At 45.3% G+C, this 9,121-nt stretch overlaps 1 long non-coding RNA gene across 1 annotated transcript in view; it reads left to right on the top strand.

Annotated features, from left to right (window-relative positions):
* LOC116074748 overlaps positions 1–2,530 on the top strand; it is a 45,004-nt gene extending 42,474 nt beyond the window's left edge. Inside the window, exon 3 of the long non-coding RNA XR_004112262.1 lies at positions 1,092–2,530. This is a non-coding gene — a long non-coding RNA (uncharacterized LOC116074748). The remainder of the gene's footprint in view (positions 1–1,091) is intronic.
* The last annotated feature ends 6,591 nt before the right edge of the window (positions 2,531–9,121 follow it).

Raw genomic sequence — 9,121 nt, 5'->3', positions numbered from 1 at the left:
AAAAAAAAAAAAAAAAAAAAAAGAGAAAATGTCTAGCCAACTAGACAAGATGGCGTTATCTCTTTGCTTTTCTTAAATTTGTTCAATACAACATCTGACATCTATGATTTTTCTTTTCTTTAGTTTTCCCCCATGACTGAAATTTACTGATGCAGTCTACTTATAAAGTGGATTATTTCTGCATAGCTAGAGAAGACAGACAATGTTCAGGGAAAGATGTTTGAAGAGTTGTTTCCACCAAATCACTCTGCCAATGGGCACCTCAGAAACGGCTGGGCCTCTTTCTTCTCAAGTCCTTCAGTGTTCTAACCTGTTTGTCCCTAGGCCCATGATCCTCTAGTTCCTTGAGATATGAGACTTACTTCTGTCTTGAAACTCTTTCAATCAGATTGTGAACCCCCTGGTCTTTTAAAAAAAAGTTTGAGGTGCTTATCAAATAACCAGTGCTTAATAAATAGCAGGGAGCATGTGTTGTTGTTGTTGTTGTTGTTGTTTTTAACAGAATCTAAATGTTCAATTTTTACCAATAAAGACTCAGGATCAAAATGCTGGGGTGAAAGCTGCTAGCTCAAAGAGGCAGAGAAGGCATCCAGCTGACCTTCCTCCTCAGAGGCAATATCCCAAGCACCACTTCCCTTCTCCATATCATCTCAAAAACCCTTCAACTGGACAGTGGTGATGCATGCCTTTAATCCCAGCACTTGGGAGGCAGAGACAGGCGGATTCTGAGTTCGAGGCCAGCCTGGTCTACAGCGTGAGTTCTACGACAGCCAGGGCTACACAGAGAAACCCTGTCTTGAAAAACAAAAACAAACAAAACAAAACAAAACAAAAATTAAAAGCCCCTTCAGACTGAATGTCCCTCCCTTCTACTTCCTGTGTGTCTCTCTATCTGTCGTCCTGACGTCCTCCTAATCTCTCTGTTCACCCCCTGTCAACTGATTCTGCCTCTTTGATTGACTTTATTAAAGACCTATGATTGACTTTATTTAATCCTGTTTACAATAAGCAGATGGCTCTTGGATTAAAGGCGTGTTCTAGGGCTGAGCCACACCACAACTCAAAACAGGTTTTTCTTTTTTCTTTTTCAGTGAACAGCACAGTCTCAGGGATCACAGTGTATGCAAACACCCTGCAACAGCATGATGTATGCATGTACACCGATGTATGCATGTAACCGACCGAAACGAACGTGTGCTCGCTTCTTGGTTGCTTCCCACGTTGGACAGCGATCACTAGCATGGGTGTCCTGGTGTCCCCAAAAGAATTCTCCAGTCACCCTTTGTTCACGGGAGGCACACCGCATAGGATGGAAGACACCACAGCATCTTTTCTTGTCATTGGCTCTGTCACTGCTTTCACCTGGGGAAGGACTGTGACGGGCAGGTGCCAGCACCCCTCTGCCTGGTTCACTCTGAGCTCCCAGTTTAGGCTCTGGCCGGCTTTCCTGCAGGGAAGGTGTCATGGTTCTTTGGCTCTACTACATCTGGGATACAGCAGACAAGTAGCCAGAACAGAGGGCAGCTCAACCAGGACCCTCCGTGGATACTTGCGAAGATGACAGATGGGTAGAGCTTGTCACAAGGGCCCTCAGCTCTGGTCAGTTCCTGGGTCAGAAGCATCCAGTGGTATCCACCATACCTAGTCGGACTGACAGCCAAGGAGTACTAGGGATCTCCTTCCCCCTACCTAACTCTCTAGCCCCCCCGCCATTCCTATGCAGTATTTCTCACCAGACTTTGTTCTTTCCAAAAGTGGAGCAGGACTACACCCTCAGACTCAGAGTTATATTTTCCCTGCTTGGTTGCCCCGCTCCTTGGGCCACCCTATGGCTCTCTTAGGTCTGCTCGAAGGAGATCTTCTCAGACTCTCTCAAGCCCTGAATCCCAACTCCTCTCCTCACTGGTCTCATTTAATTTGAGGCCCCTTCTTTAGACACTTGTTTTGCTACCACCTCACGAGGTCCACAAAGATTTTGTCTTAGGATTCTGATGCAAGTAAAGAAATGTGTTTTGCCATCATCCTTGGGGCTGGAGAGATGGCTCAGCTGCTCCAGTCACTGCGTGTTCTTTCAGAGGGCCCATGGTTGATGCCAAAAATCCATATCATAGCTCACAACTCCAGTTCCGAGGGAACTGATGCCTTCTTCTGGCCTCTGTGGGAACTGCACAAGTGGTATACAAGCATACATGTAGGCAAAACATCTATGCATATAAAATAAAAAATAAAAGTTAAAAAGATCCAGTCCCATCATCCCCTCAAAGCCTACCTCACATGGTATCACGGAGTTCTATCCCTTGCTATGTCTCCCCTTCTCGATAAGTCTCTTTCGTGGTGACCCCCTTGTATGGGCTAAAACTCCTCCAACCATATTAAAGCCTCCGGAATCAAGGAAGACAAACTTTGGGGACTTGGGGAGCAACTCGTCAGGATTCTACTGCAGGAGAGGTGTGGAAGATAGTTCCCCAAGTGACCTTAGACCTACCCAGTTCTTCCCTCTTACGCCTGGTCATTCTCAAGAATAAACAGAGTGTGACAGAAAAAGGAACATACACAGCAAGGGATGAAGAACCTAAGCTCTGTCAGAGGACCTGAGAAACAGGTTGTGGTTTTTTTGTTTTGTTTTGTTTTGCTTTCAAAGCATAAGCTGTACACACTGTGTTGTATGGGTGTCAACTCCAGAGTGGACTACATGGCAGGATCCTCGGCTGTAGTACGGGTCAGAGCTCTTGGAAGATGTTCCATACACACGAGGCAGCTCCTGTTTCCCCTTCTGTGTCAGGGCTAACCTGCTCAGAGGGCTCCTTTTACTAACTTACAGCCGGAAGAGCGTGCCTCTCTCCTACCTCCCCCTGCTCTGGTCGCCTTTTATAGCGTTGCCCATCTGCATGGAGCCTAGTCATAGGTCCCAACCTTATGGGCAGTTCAGTCCAGAGGCAACTCAAGGTCCAGGCTGAGTTCCAGGAGAAAGGTTGGCACTTTGAAACTGTCAGAGGGTCTTGTAGCTGGGCCAAAGTCAAGGCTACTCACTGTAAAGCTTTATAAATAAGTTTGTGGGTAAGAGTCCCAGTATCTCCAGCCCAAGTGGCTTCATTTTAGCCTTGTTCCCAATGATCAAACCTGTGGGCTAGCCCAAGCCAATTTCTCCCCTCAGAGTCGGGAGTGTCTAGGACCCCATAGGCAAATACCTTAAAGGGAACCCTTTCTCTGAGACTCATTAAGACAATTTGTCCAAGTTAGGTTTCAAAAGCAGGGAGAGTCTAGGGCAGTCTAGGCCTGCTAATGTTTTCTAATTCATATAATAAAACACACAGGTCCCAAGAATCAAGGGAGGCAAGTTCAGACAGATCACATACCCATGTGTGACCTCCTCTACGCTCCTCCGCCATGCTGTGCACGGTGCCTGGCGCACAGCTGGATAGACACCCATTGGTAAAAACCAGAGACCATGTTGTAGCACTTGGTGGTGTCCTCCTGAGGGCAGAGGAAGGCTTGGTTCTTCTTCCACATCTGTCACATGGTTAACAATTCGATTCTGACTGTGAAGTTGCTGTGGGAGGAAGGCGGAGAAGATGAAATAAAGTTGCTGTGCTCCACTTTTGTCATCTGCTGGGTTTAATCTATTCCTCATCTTCCCATTCTACACCAACTGCTTCCTCCAGTGTGTTTAATTTTCCCCAGTTATCTTTTAAAATGATTTTTTTTATTATGATTTAGGTTTTCTGAGGTCTGAGGCAAGACATTTGCAGATGTCCGTTTTGTTCCTACAGGCCTCACTTGAGAGAACGTCATTATGATAATGATAGCTAATTAATCTTCTCCAGTGCATCCCATAAATCCACTGTCTCATGCGATGAGCTACTACCATTTGTTTTCCAGGAGAGGAATCAGCATGTTGATTAATTTGATTTCTGGTGCCATGTGAATAATGTAAAGAGACATTAGGTTTCCACATTCTCGGCGATGTAAATGATAGTATAATACCACAAATTATTTCTAATGGGTCTCGGTGATGGATGGCAGCTCTGTCCTTGACTCTGACATTTACAGTAGGATAACTGCCATCTAATAAATATCATGTACTCATGAGCAGATTGTGGAGTTGAAGGGCAAAGCCATCGTCAGATTCCTGTGGGGTGCTGTTTCTACGGAGGGTGGGCCCAGGCCCTTTCTGTGACAATAGAGCCAGTCAGGTGTGGAAGGAATCAAGCTGACATCAGACCTTTTCCTTTTATAGCCATCTATGAGCTGTTCTCACTCTGAGGGGAAGAGATGCCCCTGAGGAGTCAGAGTCAGTGTGAGGAGCAAACCACTTCAATTCTTCCTTTACCCAACTTAGGCTGGAGAATGGACACTTGGCTATGTGCTAGTATTGGGTTGCTACTTCTTGCATGTTCTTTCCTGTCTGAGACTGTCTGGCTACTCCTTGGTATAACCCAGACCCATGCCATTCCTCCCCGCTTCTCTGTCTCTCTGTCTGTCTCTGTCTCTTCTTTCTCTCTCTCTCTCTGTCTCTCTCTGCCTCTCTTTCTGTGTCTCTGTCTTTCTCTGTCTCTCTCTCTCTCTCAATTTGAGAGAGATAGCCTAGGCTAGCCTTGATCTTGCTATGTAGCCAAGGCTGGCTTTAAACACTTTTGGATAAACAAATGAGGGAGCTGCAGGTTGACAGGTCTTTGGCCACGAGCTGCAGTTTTCCATCTCACTAAATGAGAGGAATTGGAACCCTTGGAGCGGCCCTTTCTTTCCCACTTCTCACTCTTCTTTTGTGTACTTTTGAGACCTGGTAATAGATCCTATGAAATGTTCTACACTGTAAAGATCTAGCAGATTTCACCTTCATACTGAAGATGGCAGCCTTGACCTCCTGTCTCAAGTGTAGGCTGCTCTCTCGGTGGCTGATTCACTGAATAAATGTCCAGCATGAGATGGGTGCAACCCAGTCATGACTTACACCAGTCATCCTGGGCCTCAATTTCTGCAGGTACATCTAGTGATGGTTTTTTTCCTTGAACCTTTAACACCCTCAGATTTTGGGACTGGAGACAAGATTAAAATTGTATTGTAAATATAACATATCTATTAGTAAATGTAATGTTTTGTGGCCAGAATTCACATGATCATCATTTAAAACAAAAAACAAAATAGCTAGAAAAAAAAGACAAAAACCACTTACATCCCCAGCGTGCCCAAAGAAATCAGTATAGATATTCACTTTTAGCATCTAAAGTGTTCTTCTAGTAACAACACAGTTTTTTACATTTTCTCCATTTAATGGAGAAAAAAAATGTAAAGAAACAAGTTTATGGATATCTGCCCAAATACTGTAGCCTGCCATGCTTCCCAGGAGATCCTCAGTAACAGGGACACAGGAGGCCTTCTCTAGCCAGAGATACAGGAGGCCCACACGAGCCAGAGACAACACTGCCTGCCTCTAAGGAGACCAGCTCTAACTCAGGTAACAGAAGGAAGCACAAGATCATAAATGACAGAACCCAATGAAATTTGGCATCATCGGAACTCAGCTCTCCCACCACAGCAAGCCCTGGATACCCTAATACACCTGAAAAGCAAGATAAATGGTGTTGGTCTAACTGGTGGTCCATATGTAGGAGAATGAAAATAGATTCCCATATTTATCACCTTGCATAAAGTTCAAGTCCAAGTGGATGGAGGACATCAACATAAAAACAGCTACACTAAATCTAATAGAAGAGAAAGTGGGGGAGAGCCTTGAACTCATATACACAGGGGGAAATTTCCTGAATGGAACACCAATGGCTCAGGCTCTCAGATCAACAATTGATAAATGGGACCTCATGAAACTGAAAAGCTTCTGTAAGGCAAAAGACACCATCAATAAGACAAATGGGCAGATTTGGGGGAAAAAAAACTTCATTAACACTACATCTGATAGAGGGCTAATATCCAAACTATATAAAGAACTGAAGAAGCTAACTCCAAAACCCAAATAACCCAATTAAAAAATGGGGTACAGAGCTAAACAGAGAATTCACAACAGAAGAATCTTGAATGGCCGAGAAGCATTTAAAGAAATGTTCAAAGTCCTTGGTCATCAGAGAAATGCCAATCAAAATGACCCTGAGAGTCCACCTCACACCAATCAGAATGACTAAGATCAAAAACTCAAGTAACAACACATTCTACTAGGAACACTTCTCCATTGCTGATGGGATTGCAAACTGGTACAGCCACTCTGGAAATCAACCTGGAGGTTGCTCAGAAAACTGGAAATAGATCTACCTGAAGACCCAGCTATACCACTCTTGGGTATGTACCCAAAAGATGCCCTACCATGCCACAAGAACATGTGCTCCATAATGTTCCTAGTAGCTTTATTTGTAATAGCCAGAAGCTGGAAATAATCCAGATGTCCCTCAACTGAAGAATGGATACAGAAAACGTGGCTCATTTACACAACGGAATACTATTCAGCTATTAAATATGAGGACATCAAATTTTGCAGGCGAATGGATGGAACTAGAAAATATCATTCTGAGTGAGGTAATTCAGCTCCAAAAGGACACACATGGTATGTACTCACTAAGTGGATATTAGCCAAAAAGTACAGAATACCTAGGATACAAGCAATAGAACTCAAAAAGGGTAACAAGCTGAAGGGCCCAAGTGAGGATGCCTCAGTCCCACCTAGAAAGGAAAAGGAAATAATCCCAGGAAGCAGAGGGAAGGAAGAACCTGGATGGGAGAGAGGAAAGTAAGGGGAGGGGGGATCAGGATCAGATATGGGGGTGGAGGGCAGGAGAGAAGCCCAGAAGGCCAAGAAAATGAATGGAAATGAACAGCCTCTGGGGGTGGGAGGTGGGAGGGGCACTCTAGAAAGTACCAGAGACTCAGGAAATATGACACTCTCAGGGCTCACTGGGGATGACCTTAGCCAAAATACCCAACACTGGGGAGAGGGAACTAGAAGAGTCTACCTTCAGTAGAGGCGACAGGGCCTCAAGTGAAGGAGAGCAACTCCATAGGATAACCAGCAGTCTCCACTAACCCAGACCCCAGGGAGCTCCCAGAGAGTGAGCCACCAATCAGGAGCATACACGGGTTGGTCCAAGGCCCCTGGCACATACGTATCAGAGGTCTGCCTGCCTGGTCTGGCTTCAGTGGGAGAAGATGCACCCAATCCTGGAGAGACTTGAGGCCCCAAGGAAGGGTGAAGCCTGGTGTGTGGGGAAGCCCCTGTTTGGAGGCAAAGGGGAGGAGGAATGGGATGAGGAACTGTGGGAGGGGGGACTGAGGAGGAGGCAATGACTGGAATGTAAATAGAATAAAGATTTATTTATTTATTTCATGTATGTGAGTACACTGTCGTTGTCTTCAGACACACCAGAAGAGGGCGTCAGATACCCATTACAGATGGTTGTGAGCCACCATGTGGTTGCTGGGATTTGAACTCAGGACCTCTGGAAGAGCAGTCAGTGCTCTCAACTGCTGAGCCATCCCTCTAGTCCAATCAATAAAATAATTTAAATTTAAAAGTCTACTGCTCAGATAGGAGCTGCAACATACATGCAGACACACACATGCACAAACACACACATACTATACATACTACACACAACTACACAATACACATACACAAATACACCAAACATGAATACACCAAATGTACACCTAATACATACATACAAATATACACACTCATATACACACATGCATACATACAAACGTACATACATGTGTATGTATGCACACTGCTGTATGATAGTTTGACTAGGTCTATGCACTTCAGATAGGGATTCAACAAGAGACCAAAGGAAGGATGCCACGAAAGTTCAACCTGGTGAGCCAGTCTATTTTACTGGGGTTAATTACTCAAAGCTGCATTACCAAAAAGCCCTCTATGTGAGTGACAGTTCATGATGGCTGGAAACCTGGGCAGGCTGCACAGGCTGTAGGTAGCTAAGGTTTCATTGTCATGAAGAGACACCATGACCAAGGCCAACTCTTATAAAGGACAACATTTAATTGGGGTTGGCTTACAGGTTCAGAGGTTCAGCCCATTATCATCATGATGGGAAACATGACAGCATCCCAGCAGACATGGTGCTGGAGAAGGAGCTGAGAGTTCTACATCTGGATCCCCAGGCAGCAGGAAGAGACAGTGAACTACCAGGCCTGGCTTGAGCTTCTGAGACCTCCAAACCTGCCTCCCTCCAGTGACACACGTCCTCCAAAGCCTAGGCACCTACTCCAACAAGGCTGTGCCCACTCCCTGTAGGCCTATGGGGCCATTTTCATTCAATCCACCACAGGTAGGTAGTGAATCTGGTCAGCTGGGGGAACTTTCTGAAGCCATCGTGTTGTTTACATCCTGTCCTTACAGAACAGCCCTGCAGGATAGGAATGCTTCACGTCCTCTTAGAACTCCCTGCTATTTCATCTCTCCCTTAGCATCCTGTCTTAAAATATCCTGTTGTCTTATCTCTGTTTAATATACTGAAGGTTTCTATAGGAGGAAATCACACACACATGCGCGCGCGCGCGCGCACACACACACACACACACACATACACACACACAGATCTTCTCAGTTTCGAGGCAATCATCCTGTCTTGCTGTGGCATAGACGGTGATTGATTACACAATCATTACACAATCAGGCTCTTGCAGACATCTGGAAGCCTGCTTGCTCCATCAGTCTCCTGGAGCTCACTTTCTTTGTTTCTGTCTTTGAGTATCCTAAAGCCTTAGGAGCCTCAGTCAGCCTCAGTCAGCCGTAACCTTGGAACCTAAATTCAAAGGATGTGGCTTCCTTTTGTAGCTCAGTTTCCTTGGGGCTCCAGTGGTCCTACTGAGGCAGTCCCAGCAGATCACCGTCACTGGTGATCTTAGAGACACTGAGCCCATGGTTTCATGCCCAAGATGAGGATACAAAGGCCTAGTGAGGTGGTAGTTTAGGCTATGTATAGATCCCTACTTGGAAATATGCAATGCAAATTGATTTTTTGAGTGCATTTATTTATACACACGCACACACACACACAGACACACACACACACACACACACACATGCACACAATTCCAAGTTATTGGGAAATTTTCAATTCATTCCTGGGTATAAGCGCATGGAGAGCCAAGCGGC

The sequence above is a fragment of the Mastomys coucha genome, unplaced genomic scaffold, assembly GCF_008632895.1.
Source record: "Mastomys coucha isolate ucsf_1 unplaced genomic scaffold, UCSF_Mcou_1 pScaffold3, whole genome shotgun sequence".
Lineage (NCBI taxonomy): Eukaryota > Metazoa > Chordata > Mammalia > Rodentia > Muridae > Mastomys > Mastomys coucha.
The sequence above is the reverse complement of the archived record's forward strand: the minus strand, read 5'-3'. Positions and strand labels throughout refer to the sequence as shown.